This window comes from Colobus angolensis, unplaced genomic scaffold (assembly GCF_000951035.1).
Source record: "Colobus angolensis palliatus isolate OR3802 unplaced genomic scaffold, Cang.pa_1.0 Scaffold10, whole genome shotgun sequence".
In the NCBI taxonomy this organism is placed as follows: domain Eukaryota; kingdom Metazoa; phylum Chordata; class Mammalia; order Primates; family Cercopithecidae; genus Colobus; species Colobus angolensis.
The window spans coordinates 1-15,094 of NW_012110919.1; the positions used below are offsets into that span (position 1 = coordinate 1).

The 15,094-nt window shown below is 37.5% G+C and overlaps 1 long non-coding RNA gene across 1 annotated transcript; it reads right to left on the bottom strand.

Moving 5' to 3' along the window:
* Positions 1-3,562: 3,562 nt before the first annotated feature.
* On the bottom strand, positions 3,563-10,936 carry LOC105505606. The gene is made up of 3 exons (XR_001000782.1): positions 10,794-10,936; positions 5,961-6,137; positions 3,563-4,618 (listed from the first exon to the last, which is right to left on the bottom strand). It is a non-coding gene; the product is annotated as an uncharacterized LOC105505606 (long non-coding RNA).
* Between the last annotated feature and the right edge of the window lie 4,158 nt (positions 10,937-15,094).

The following is a 15,094-nucleotide window of genomic DNA, read 5'->3' on the forward strand; positions in this document are numbered from 1 at the left end:
CGCCCAGGAAGATAATGCAGCCTACAGCGCAGGCGCAATTCCATGCCCGGGAAAAATACCAATTAATGGCGCATGCGCAATTGTAATTTGAGAAAACACAGCCCCCCGTCACTGCCCTAGCCCAACCTCTTCCCCTGCCAGCCTATATAAGGCATTGCACTGCCACCATTAAACGAGACTTGATCAGGCTATTTGTCTTGTCTCCATTTCTCGTGTTTTCTTGTCTCCTCCATTCCCACTCCCCCTTCCAGGGTCCGTTCGACTGTCCTGCAGGACGGGACACCTAATACTGTCACTTTAGGATTAGGATTTCGGCACATGAATTTTGAGGATACACACATATTTGGACCATAGTATTAAACCTAAAGATAGAGACCTCAGGGTTTTTCTGTCCCTGAAACCACTTGTTTATAGTCTAGGGTGGTAAAATAAAAACCCTGCCCTCTTCTCCACAAAAATAATTTTTTTTTTCCATTCCAGAGTAAAGTATTTCTTTCTTCCTCTTTCCAGAACAAAACATGGATGGATGTCCCATAAACTTCCAAACTTTATAACTTCAGAGCTCTTCTTCTCCTGTAGAGCCAACACCACTGCACATGCAATGACATCAAGCTCTCATTGTGTTGCTTTGTGAGAACATGGCATTCAAAACCTAGTCAGATATAAAGTTATATATATATTACACACCTCACACATGTGTGCATGCACATATACACACATAAATATAGGTATATATACACCAACATATATACATATCATGGCAGGCTAACTTTTTAGCTTACAAATAGGATGCTATCTCAGATCTTTCAGTTTGGACTTAGCATGTTGAGTGTACTTGCTTGGAGGAAAGAGGAATAGGTAGCGTGAACTGTGTGGTTTTGTTTTCTATTCAGATACTTTGAGGTCAGAGGTCACACACCAAACTAAACTGCCCAAAGGAAGCATTGTGAGACATCGGGCACATGCACGGCAGTGTCTTCCAGGCTCAGGTAAGGCAATACATTTATCATTGAGCAGCAAAAGATGATATTCTCCTTATTTCTGTACGAAAGCCAGACCATTCTGGTTTCTCAAAACAGAACAACTACGGCACATTTGAATACCGCATGTTTGAAAAAGACATTTTTTTCCAGCCTTTTACAGAAAGACCAGGGTTGTATAAAGACTAGGGATCTTGCCTGCTGCCTGCAAATTTCTGGCAGCCCTGACTTCCCTGGTTTCTGACCTGCCACCTGTCCATGAATTCTCTCTCCCTGCTGAGTCCCTCTCGATGATTACTGCCTTTGAATTTTGGTTGCCTTTCACTTTATTTCTCCTGGGGCTATGGATTCTTGAGTGTTCTCTCCTTGGCTTCAAGTACTGCATTGCACCACTACCTCCATTCCAATGCTACACCCTGCTTCCACCCCATGCAGAGTGCAGCGCCCTGGGCTTTGGCTTGTCCAGTAGGAGGCGCTATGCAGAAATTACTAAGTGAGATTGTGTGTCTGGCTAGCAGTGCCTTGCTAGGTGACAAAGGCCAAGCCACTTACCTATCTGAGCTTCAGTTGTCTCATTTATTTAATCCAGCCTCAGGAACTGGATTAAACAATAAAGAGGCCATTGTTTTGCCTCAGATAATTGATGACGGGTTTGCCAAAACAAATGCAGCTACTGTTACTTCAATACACAACAAACTAAGCTGCATCATGAGCTATTAGACTCTCACTTACACTGGGAAAGAGGGAGATTCCAGGAGAGTGAAGAAGAAAAATAATAGCAGAGAGAGGAGAGGAGTTGAGTGCACCAAGAAAGAACATCAATGTTTCAAATCACATCTTGAGCTGTCCATTTTTTCTCAATAGTTTCCCTTAGGCCAATCACCAACTTGCCTTGAGAAGTGAATTGGGTCCATGGCAACAAGAAAAATTATACCTGAGGAAAATTTTGCAAAGCTAAACCCAAGAGAAGCAGTGCCAAGCAAACACTAAATATTTGCAAAAGCGTTTTATTCTGCCCGTGGTAATTTCCTGAATATATATTGCAAGATCGATGCCCTCTATACCTCCTCTAACTACCATCCTCACCGTGTTCCATTGTAGAAGGATCTTAAGTCATACAGACCCCAAAATTCTGTTCTACAGAATATCAACATCTACAAAAATAGGTTAATATATAATTCCATGGGTGGGGAAAGGATTCTGTGATAAAAGATGCTGAAAAATGCTAAAGTTTTTGGGATTCACAATGCACCTTAGCCCACTAAAGAATCTGAAAAGACTTTCAGGGAAAAACTTGTATAACTTCTCTGGGTTCCTTATATGCTACTAGATCGCTAGAACTCTTCCATTTCACAGGAACATATATTTTGGGAAATTTTATTGCGGATGCTGTATTAATTTTCTAGGGTTGTTTTAACAAATTAGCAACAATTGGGTGGCTCAAAACAACAGATATTTATTCTGTCACAGTTCCGGAGCCCGGAAGTCTCAAACCAAAGTGTTGGCAAGCGCACACTCCTTCCAAACACTAGGGAGGAATCCATTCCTTGCTTCTTCCAACTTCTGATGGCCCCAGAGGCTCCTTGGCTTGCGACTGCACCACTCAAACTTCTGCCTACATGGTCGCATTGCATCCTCCTCTTCTGTTTGTCTCCACTTATCAGAATACATGCAATTGCATCTAGAGTCCTCTCAGATAATCCAGGATAAGCTCCTTGTCTTCAGATCCATTTAAGGTCATATTTCCTCTTAACATGTAAGGTTATATTCACAGGTTTCAGGAGTTAGGGAGCAGACATATGTTTTTAGTGACCACCATTTCACACACTACACATGTTAACTGATAAACATCAAAATGATAACTTCAACTTGATTCAATTTAATTCTACTCAGCCATAATCTGATGAGCCCATAGTATGTCCCAAACACTGTCTTAGGCCACATCATAAAATGATTCAGAGCCTAATTATTACCCATAAGCAATTTACATCCCAGTGGAGGAAATGGACATGGCAGTGGATTAATACCCTGCAGAGTGACAGGTGCTTATAAAGTTACAATCAAAGCAGAACTGAGGAAGGGATTACTTCTTCCTAGGGAAATAGGGAGAGTTTTCCAGAGGAGGAGATGATTCCGTTGAGATTTGAAGAATGAGTAACAGTTTCCCAGGCAGAGTACCAAGGGAATTTCAGGTGGAAGAAACACCATGGTCAAACATACAGATCATGGTGATAGAGGAAACTTGTGAAGATAAAATGAAAAAATGCATGCAAAGCTACTAGCACAGTACCTGGCACTCAGTAATGTTACCTGTTTCTCTTAAACTAAAGAGGGTAGAAGCAGGAGATGAGACTGAAGTCTTAGGCAGGCACCAGACTGTTCTAAACTTAGTTTGGTGTATTTGTGTCTTTGCGTGTATCCATATGAACATGGAACAGGGCCATAGAGAGGAACTTAGAGAAGGTTCCATAAGAATGAGGTTTAGAAAATTACGTATGCAAATAGAAATAAAAACCAGTAAACTTCAGCCAATAGACAGTTATTTTGGAAGAAAAAGAACGGATTTAGTCAATAGCTAGATGGTTGGTTGACTGAATTTATTCACTAAAGCAAACAAACACACACACACAATAGCCTGCAGATACTTCCACAGTAATTGGGGAGCAGTTGCATCACTTACATGGGACTTAATTTTTTTGGTCATGCCTCAGTACATGCTCTCAAAAGCCACGTGGAACAGTGTTATACCCAGTGTTGAGGGCCTGGCACTGGAATGGCACTTTAGAATGCTTGTTTCTAGTAATAGTCTCCACCTTGATGAATGGCCTTATTTTAATGACATTGGCATGTTGGCCGGGATGGAACTGGAGCTGGGTCTGCCAACTTCTGTTGCCAGTGAGACATTTCTCACCTGGTAACCATCATTTGCAAGGGCCTGGAGTTCACGAAGCTAAATTTTGACACAAACAACTGAGTTTTCCCATGAGTCCTTGGGTGACCTTTTAGGTCTCAGCTCAAATTTTATTTCCTCAGAGATCTCCATTCCATCTAAAATAGCTCCACTCTGAGCCCAGTTTATCTTTACTACTGCACCCTGTGCTTTACCCAAACTACACCTATCACAGTCTGTAATATCCGGTTCATTCATGTTTCCATGTGTTTATTTTTACTTTCTCATCTTCTACTAGAATGTAAATTCTGAGGCCAGTACCTCCTCTGTCTTGTTCAACTTTATAGTCCCTACACATAGAATAGGACCTGGCATACTTGTTGGTCAATAAATATTTCTCAAATAAATGAGTGAATGAAGAATGGAATCAGAGAATAATTAAACTGGTAAAGGGGTCAGAATGGATGCTATAGGAAATAAAAGGTAATGCAATATTCCCTTTTAGTAATTGGATCAACCACTTCAGAATAAGTAACATAGCACACACAAAAAAATTAGGTGTAAATGGTCCCTCATAGAATGAGCTCTCACTTGAACTTTTTGAAGGAGTTCCCATAATAACTTTAGCTTTGACATTTAGCAATTGTCCATATTCTGTTTGTGAGAAATGTTTTGTACAGGGAAGAGCCAGACTGGATCTCTCAAGACCTGATCTTCATAATGCAAACAAACTTCTGGGAGTATTTTTCTAAAAACTAAAACAAAGAGTTCCTCTTACTTGCAAAAAAATGATAGAGATTAAACAGCATTGCTTGACTCCCATAAATAAATGCAAATCATACTTACTGAAACTGAAAAAGAGTAAATTCTAAATTCATTATTTAACTAGAATAATAGGAAGCAGTGAGTATTTCAAAACATGTCCCAAGTTTCTGACGTACAGGAATTAGCCTCTAGGAGCCTGACATTTTATGAGTGACAGTGTTAACCCAAGTGACAATTGAAGATCATGGAGCTGCACAGATAGAGAAGAAAAATAATGGCACAGCTTGCCCTAGGGAAAGTAATTTATTCCAAGAACAATTCTAGAAGATTGTACTTAAAATATGCTGTGGCTATCCCAAACATGAGATGGTAGATAATTACAGCCAGTAAAGATTAAACAAAAATAAAGTAATACAAGATGGACTTCATTTCTACTTTTATGAGAGTTGCTTGTATCTCTCCTGATATTGTACCTATAAGCCTCTGAACTTGACCCTATCTTCTGGGATTATGCCTAAAGGCTGGGTCCTTGGCCAAGCAAGGCAGACTTGAGACAATTACACCAGGAGGTCAAGCTTCTTTCATAGGAACTTAGCAAGGTTTTTAACCACTTCTCATGAATAGTTTTAAGCAAAATTAAGGCACATAGGCTGTTGGATTCATTTATTTGAGTAAATCCACTCCACAAAATGTTAAGTAATATATTAGGTGTACAAACATTGGAGAGATCTGTACTACAGAACCTCAACATTCTGAACTTTACCCTCTTCTATCTAGTATGTTTCATGAACACATAAATGAAGAGACAGACAACATGTGTACCAATCTTGCAGACACCAGAAAACTAGAGTACCTTCTTAGGTATTAATCAGCATTCAAAAAGTTGGCAGAAGAGTTGAAACTGAACAATTCAATGCTTCAGTTTAAGGGAAAAGTTTAACTGCAGGTTAAATAGAACAGATCTGACTAAGCAACAGTTCTTGGGGGAAAAAGACAGAGTTTTACTTACCTGCAAATTCCATATGAACTAGAAGCAACAGGGTTTGTAGAATAAAATATGTATTCACAACCATCTAGGACTGTAATTTCAAAGCTAAAAAAGACCAAGCCTGGCTTAATTAATATTTTTGAGTGAACAAACAAAGGAACAATTTAATAAATAAGATAACTAAAAAATAATTTTAAGGTTTTACTAGGCAAAACTGGTCATTCAAAGAGTTGTATCAAATAATTCTTCACAATTGTGACTGTAAATATCCGATAGATTGCTTTATAAAGTAGTAAACTCCCCAAAGTTGACCTTATAAAAGTAAATGGCACCCTACCTTACAAAGAAGCTTTGAGTTGCATGAGGGAAATGGGCCAGATGACTTCCAATGCTCTCTCCATCTTAGGAGTCACTTGAAAAATTTTTTACTGAGAGATGGTAAAGATGACATCCACAAAAGAAAGAATTTCTTTTTCCAGACCGGAAGGGAATCTGGTGAGCACTCTTCTTCACCCTAAGACAAAGAGAGAGAGAGAGAGAGAGAGAGAGAGAGAGAGAGAAAACTTAGGAGTTAAGTTACAATGACCTAGATAAAAATCCCAGCTCTTCCACCATAGAATTGCAAACTTTGAACGTGTTAGTTATCTCTCTAAGTCCAGGTCTTCTCGTCTATAAGTTGGGAATAATATTATTCACTAGACAAGATGGTGTCCTGGCAGAAGAAGATAGAGAATATAGCAACTAGCATTAACTAAATGTACAACAGCTAGTGTTCAACGTGAAATCTATGTGTTCAAGCATATGTCAAGGCTGAGTGAGTCCCTGGGGGCAGTTACTTGTCTCTTGTCCTGCCCTTCTGGAAAAAAATGCATCAAATTGCATTGATTTTGTATGCTGTACATCCTACTATAGATATTTCTTTATTTCTCTCTAAGATTGGCTTAGCTTTTCTCTTTTGCCACCTATAAAGGCCTTCATCTTGAAAACATAAACACACACAAAGAGACAAACAGAAAGAAACAGGCAGAGAGAGAGAGATTTTTTGAAACCCTGAAGTTAATTTTATTTTGGAAATAAATGTGCTAACCAAGCCAAGCCAGTCACAGATAAGCATTTCCCTCAATCGTTTACAATTAAAATTTCCTCAAAACTAAGATTCAGACTATATTTGCAAGGTTGTAAAGCTATGGTTTCTCTTGGGCATGCAGATTTTGCAATTCAGCAAGCTTCAGAGGAATACCTGAAAGTTAATAACACCTTGGATATACTTTTGCATTTCTTTTGCATGAGCACTACATTTTGAAAAACAAGAATCAGCATGTTTGCTAGACAAAAGACAAAATGTTTTAAAATACAGTTTCTGTCAAACATCTCACAAGCCCTTCTGAGATCATTTTCAGAGTGATGAACTCCTCTTAAAACAGAAATACAGTAAGTTGTCTCTAGAAGAGAAAAACTAAATTTCATGTACATTGACACAAACAGCCACAGAGGGGAAGATAAACAACATGGCTATCACGCTAAGCAACTGCATGGATCAACACTCCATTCAACTCCCCTCTCATTACTCAGAGACTGCTTTTGCTGTGGAAAGTGCACACCATTCTGAAATTCCAGGTAAATGGAATCAAAAGTCATGGCAGAAAGAAAGGACAAGGAAATTGACATGTGTTGGCACTGTGCAAAGCACTGTGTTTTCTAATTTAATCCTCAGGACAAATCTGTGAGGTAAGTTGCATTGTCCTCATTGTAAAGATAAGTGATTTGAGGGCTGCTGAGGTTAAGCGAGTTTTTCAAACCAGGCAGACCTTTCCATATTTCTTTATCACTGTGGTGGATAAGCATAAGAAAATGTTCATCCTTAGATTCATTACTAATTTTTTTTCCTGCTGTTGAAATAATTATTTTACTTTGCATCGAACATCTTTGAGTCTATTGTCATGTATTTCTCATCCACATTTTCATTTTAAAATCAAGGCTAATGCAATTCCATTCCTAGATATTTACTCAAATAATTGAAAACAGGTACTCAAATAGGTACATGTAACTCATGCTCACAGCGGCACAATTCACAATTGCCAAAAGGTAGAAACAGCCTTAATCTTCATCAACAGATGAATAGATAAACCGGCTGTGGCTATCCATTCTACTGTGTGTGTATCTACAAAATAGAATAATATTCAACCATGAAAAGAAATGAAGTACTGATAACATGCTATGACGTAGCTATATCTACAAAACATGTTGAATGAAAGAAGCGAAACACAAAACATTACGTATTGTATGATTCCATGTATGTGAAATACTGTATCCAGAACAGATAAATTTATAGAAACGGAACGCAGATTGACAGTGGTCAGGGCTGTGGAGGAGGGGGTAACAAGAAGAAATGCTTGATGGGTAATGGACTTTACTTCGGGGTGATGGAAATGTTTTGGAACTAGATAGAAGTAGGTGATGTTACACTGAATTGTCCACCTTAAAATGGTTGATTTTATGTTTTATAAATTTCATCTAAATGAAATTTAAATCAATTATAAATTGATCTTTAAAGTCAGGACTAATGACGTTTCATCCAAGATTGCTGCTGAGGGCTCTCTTCTTTTCGAGATGGAGTCTTGCTCTGTCTCCCAGACTGGAATGCAGGAGTGATCTCGGCTCACTGCAACCTCCGCCTCCTGGGTTCAGGCGATTCTCCTGCCTCGGGGTCCCTAGAAGCTGAGATTCCAGGTGTGCGGCAGAGCGCGCGGCTAATTTTTGTATTTTTAGTAGAGATGGAATATCGCTATGTTGGCCAGCCTGGTATCGAACTCCTGACCACAAGTGATCCATCCGCCTCAGCCTCTCAGGGTGCTGAGATTACAGGAGTGAACCACAGCGCCCAGCAACTGAGGGCATTTTCTTTGTTGAGGAAAGAAATAGTGATGATCAAATTTGTAATTTTCTTATATTAAATGCCTAGAACTCTACAGTCAACAGATGGCGCTCTAGTTCCAATTGTTAACGAAAGTTCTCTGCCCATTCCCAAGCAAAGGGTTGTTTTCATCAACGAAAAGAAATAAACACTTGTGCTTTAACTTTTTTACGTAGCTAAAAAAAATAAATAACGCGTCTTAATTCCTTTCAGAAATTACTTTCAACTCAATTATGACGTTAATATTAGACAGCGACTTTTAGAACAGAAGTCACACTTGAAAATATTACGTGGATCAAAACAGTAGTTAGAATTTTAAAAAGCAACAGTTTTACAAGCAGATAGACCTGGATTCTAATTTAAACCCTATCATTGCTCACTGTGCGTCCTTGAGCAATTTGCTGAATCTCTTTTAATCTCAGTTTCCTCTTCTGCAAAATTTTAACAATAATACCTACTTCTGAAGGTAGTTTTGACAATTAGAAATAATGTCACGTGCTTTGCAAAACATTTAGTATGTAATAACTACCTAGAAAGATATAGCTATTCTAAATAGTGATGGAGAACATACAAACATCCAAGTAGGATTTCTCTGCCTTAGATCATGTGTGTTTAAATGAGTTTGAAGCATCAGAGATCTAGTTGTAAATTCTGAGTCAGCTCAAAGTGTCACATGGCTATGCTTTCTCTAAACCAATCATTGAAATGATGCCATATTAATATAGTAGAAAGTCTGTAATATATTTTTAGGTAGAGAGAGAAAAACAGGTTAAAAATGGTAATACAGTGTCATCTCAATTTTGTTTAAAAACAGTATACATCTGGTAGGATATGAACCAAAATGTTAAGGTTAGTTATCTCTGGTTTATGAGACTATAGTTTATTTCTATATTTTTAATACTTTAATGAATTTTAAATATTCTGTATAATAAATAAGTGTCATTTTTTTCATGACAAAAAGAAATGTCATGTAATAATATGAAGTCAAACATATATCAAATATTGATACTGCAAAAATTTTCTTTTGTGAACCAATTGAATCCATAGAAGTACCACCCTCAGAGCTCAAACACAGTGCTCCAGGGCCCTACCTGCTGCTTAGAATTCCCCATAGGAGAAAAGAGAAAAAGAAAAACCAAGCCCAGCGATGCTTCTCTGTGCCAGTTTTTTAAGCCAGCATATATAGAAGTATCTAGAAGATATACAAATGATTAGAAAGCAGGAAGTTCAGTCAGCCACATTATTTGGGATCATATCAAACACATCCCTAAAAATTAAAACAAAAACACTGATTTCAGTATTTCTTATTAATCTTAACTCATGAGACAAAGCCTTTGTATCAATTCATAATAAATTTAGGAGTATTCGGGAAAAATTTTAAACACAATATATACTTTGACCAACAACCCCACTTCTTGGACTCTGACCTATAGAAAGACACATTTGTGCACCAAGTTTCATGGCCAAGAATTGTACAGGAAAACATTGTAAGAACAAAGATTTCCACTAAAGGGGAAATGATTTTAACATTATGAGACGTTTATACTATGAAATGCTATGCATCTGCTAAATAGAATGCTACAGACTTCTACATATGGACATGGAATCATCTCCTACACATATTAACTGTAAGAAAAATAAGCAAATTCAAGAACTATTTCCCAAAGAAAACCCTTTTACGTTTTAATAAATCTACATGTGTATATGCATTTGTATATTTACATATGTAAATACATAGAAATATTGAAGAGGTCTAGAAAGATAAATACCTAATTATTAACAATAATTATGTCTAGGAAAAGTAGTTTTTAAAACTTTATATTTTATGAATTGTTTTAACTCCTTCATACACACACATTTCCATTTATAAACTTGAATTCAGTTGAACTCTTGGCAGGGATGGAAGACACGGTGTCCATCTAGCCACAGAGACATAACTGATAGCTCAGACTGGTAGGAGAATCAATTCATTCACTCATTCAACAAACATTTATTGAATATTTACAAGGTGCCAAGCCTATGCTAGAAACTGTAGGGGCAAAAATGAAAATAGTAAAACACAGTCTCTGTCTTCAGATTTTCCAGGAAGGTATACATAGTTCATCAAAAAAAAAATCTAGATTTTCACTTGTTCTTTACTTGTATGTTTTTTATAAAGTTAGTAGAAATAATGGTTTCTTAGTGTTGCAGAAAACGCAATAATGAATCAATAACAATGAATCAACAGTAGCTCGAGGAAACGTCTTTATGACTTACATTCTTAAGCTTTGAAGAATTGATTCCGCTCCCACCTCCTAACATATACCCTTCTTTTACCCCTAAGCTCACACTTGATGCCAAAGTCTCTTTATTGTGAGTTACACGGAGACGTGAGCAGTGATGCAAGCGATGTGGAGTCTAAATCCACTGTTAATCTCTGGCTAAACCAGTATGGATGCAGCAACAGGAAGGACCACAAGATGGCAGACTGGAGATGAGTCATGGAGCCTACAGCAGGCGATGAGGTGCTACAGCCAATGGAATCCCGTAGCCCTGCCAGCTGAAGAGAGACTGGGAAGGGCTTTACAGTTCTGTTAAATGGAGGGATCAGAGCGAAGAACAATTTTGGCACCACTGTAGTGCTTGCTCACATTTCTTAAAGTTCTATTTGGTTGTTTTTACCATCTTAAAAAAAAAAAAGTTCATCTCTTCTTCCCATCCCATATACTCATACTCATCAAAATCAGTCATACCTTTCTATTTTAGTATGATTGAGTAGTAGAATTTTTAAATTGGACAAGATCTCCCCAAATTTGAGGGTGAGGTGCTTCATACATAGGGAGGAAGCAGAAAGATAGACAGGGACCTGGTGTTACAAAGAAGCACAAGTCCCCGTTGTCATGAGGAAAGGCCCTTTTCATGGTGTATGGGGACTGGAGTTGAGAAATTATTTTCAGGAGGGTTGTGTGAGTAAGGCCAAAACTGTAATTCCCAGACATTATACCTGTGCATGCAGAGAAACATAGGTAAAGATGTTGAGTAATGTGAAAGTGTACATTGGTGCTGCTGTTCTTATTTAAGCAGATAAAATATCTACATAACCTATGACCCAGCCATTTCATTCCTGGGCATATATCTCAAATAAATCCTCACACAGGTTTGTAAGCATATATGCACAAAGATGATGGGGTGGTTTGTAGTGTCCAGCAACTGGAGGTAACCTGGGTACTCATAATTGGGAGAGTAGATAAGTAAGTGGTGGCTTACAGATACTTACAGGATCATGCATAAAAGGGCAAATGGCCAAGCAGCACATGTTTTGACCTGCCAACACAGTGTTGACCAGGATGCCTCTTGGAGGCAGAAGGAACAGACATTTGGGACCTCCAATATTGTCCTATCATACTCTGAGACAGTGCACAGCAATCTGGCAGGGCCAACTGTCTGACTCCAGGAAAAGGATATTGAACCTTGAGCTAGGGGGTTTGAAAGCTATGATTGAGGTAGCATTGGCCTCTTTTGAAAAGCAAAATCCCAATAGTGTATTTTGAGAACACTGATAATTTGTTGTTAAGATAACTTACATAAAAAGTCAGCCAAGAGCAGTGGCTCATGCCTGTAATCCTAGCACTTTGGGAAGCAGAGTGGGTGGACTGCCTGAGCTCAGGAGTTCAAGACCAGTGTAGACAACATGGTGTAACCCCATCTCTACTAAAATGAAAAAAAAAAAAAAAATTAGCCTAGAATGGTGACGTGGGCCTGTAGTCCCATCTACTCAGGAGGCTGAGGCATGAGAATCACTTGAACCCAGGGGGCGGAGGTTACAGTGAGCCAAGATCACACCACTGCACTCTAGCCTGGGCCACAGAGCAAGACTCTGTCAACAACAGCAACAACAAAAAAAGTCAAAGGTAGAATAATTAATACTGTGTGGTATAGACACAGAGTCAAATTTATTGACCAGAACAGAATAGACATCAGGAAGAGAGTACACCTGTAAAAGACTAAATGTACAAAAATACAGAAGTCTGACATTGCCAAACATTGGTAAAGATTTGAATCAGTGGATATTCATACATGTCTGATGGGAACATAAATCAATTTAATCACTTTGGGAAACAGTTTGACACCTTCATATCTAGTTAAATAGTTTACATGCAAAGACCAAGCAATTCCACTCTTAGGTACCCTAGAAACTAGAACAATTGTTGGACATGTATACCAAGAGAAATGAATAGAACATGTATCTCAGTATCCTTTGTATCAGCAAAAATTGAAAAAAAAAGAAAAAAACCTTCCAATTTCCAACAACAGGAGAGTGACTAAATGAATTACACTATAGAATTATACAGTGGAATATTACACAACCTAAAAATGAATGAACTAAAGCTACTCACAAGCATAGAAATACATTTTAGAAACATAATGTGGAATGAAATAAGTCACAGAAAATGACATATAGCATGATACAAATAGAATGTTCAAAATCAAGCAAAAGTATACAATGTTGTTGTTAGAGAAACATTAATTAAAAAGAACTAAACTACTTCTAAAAATGTAAGAGAATGACAAGCATAAATTTCAGGAGAGGAGTTAGTTACCTCTTAAAGTAGAGGCACAGGCTGGGCTTGGGGACAATCACATTCCTAAAAGGGCTGACTGAGTTAAGATCAGTGATGGAGTCACAAATGTGCCTTATATAACTTATATAAATGTTATTGTGATTTTTATACATTAATTATTACATTAAAAATTTTAACATATGTATTAAAAGTAAAAAATAAAATCCAGACATTAATGACAGGATGTATTCAGGCATGTTTAGCAGTTCACTGTTCTCCTGTATTTATTTCCTTTAATACTTCCTTAAATGTACAAGAGTTAAACATTATGCTCTTCAGATTCTTTCTCATAGGAAAGTATTCTGTCAAAGAAGAACAGACGTAGATTAGGAGGAAAAAAGGAAAACCAAAGAACACTTCCAGGTATAATGGGACCCTGAAGAAACAAGTTTTAATTTGTCACTATGGTAAAGGTGAACTTCAGATGGTAAAGGGAACTTCATTTTCTCTTTACATCACTTTGTCTGATTGAAAAATTCCACATACACACGTTTTAGTCATTCAAACTAGCCCGCCAATTTAAGGGTAGGTTATGAGGGCCTGCCATTTGTAAAATGTTAACTTGCAACAGGATATCTCTGCTAGCCTACAGAGTAGAACATGGGTAGATTTGTGCATTATTGGTTTGTGTCTGCTGCCTAAAATTTAACAAAACTTACTTAAAATTCTGAAGGACTACTGAATCAAATCTGCTTGTTTTTGGATAACATAAAATTTAAATTCTCATTTTAAGTACTTACCCTATTATTTTTTAATGTTTGACACTTTAGACCCTTGTAATTTTGCAAAGACCCCCATAAATTTGGATCAAAAGCAATTCAGCTAACTTTGTATTTTGTGTAAGATCATTCTCAGCCATATTTGATCTATTTATGAGGTCATGTTTTTCCTGAATACCAGACTTCTTTAGTAGATGCTGAGGAATGAAAGCATGATATAAAAAACAAAGGTTTTAGAGTGTTAGGACATGAGTTTGAGTCTAACTTACTTACGAAATAGTTCAAGTTACTTAGCCTTTCTGGGCTTCAATTTACTCATCTGGAAAATGAAGGAAATAATTGCATTAGCCAAGATTTTTTGTGTGTGTGTAATTCAATTCAATTTGTTTGTCAATTCAATTCACGATCACTTAAAAAACAAATTCAGGAACTTCACGTTGCTGGAAGTTCAGTAGTCAATGCAATTAGATCTAGAACATCATAAGTCTCTTTTCCCATCTCAACTTTCTGCCTCTCTCCAAAAACTCACATTCTTATTCAAGCAAACTCTCATCATTTGGTAGGAAAAACTACTTCTAATTGACCTAGAGTTACATTCTTCCAGTTCAGCCAATTCAGGAGCATTTTTATTTTTTGAAAAAGGATAATTCTCTCACCCAACATCAGGTTGATCTTTTTAATGCTCATTTCTAAGCCAATTACTGCTCCAAGAATGATAGGCTGTTATAATTGGTACACCTGAGATCACATGCTCACCCCTGGGAACAAAGCAGTAGATATACTAATTGACAGACTCACCAGGGCCACTCATTTTGGACAAGATCCCCACAGCAGGCAGAAGTGGTGTAGAGCTGAAACTGTCAATTTTCCACTACAGTAGTAATTTCTCTAGCTAGAGTGTTACAATGACTGAAAATTTGGGACACAGCACTTTATATATTATAGAATACATTACATCCTTGGTTAAGGTGATTGATCAAGTGGGCTTCATCCCTGGGATGCAAGGCTGATTCAACATATGCAAATCAATAAACGAAATCCAGCATATAAACAGAACCAAAGACAAAAACCACATGATTCTCTCAATAGATGCAGAAAAGGCCTTTGACAAAATTCAAAAACGCTTCATGCTAAAAACTCTTAATAAATTTGGTATTGATGGAACGTATCTCAAAAAAATAAGAGCTATTTATGACAAACCCACAGCCAATATCATACTGAATGGGCAAAAACTGGA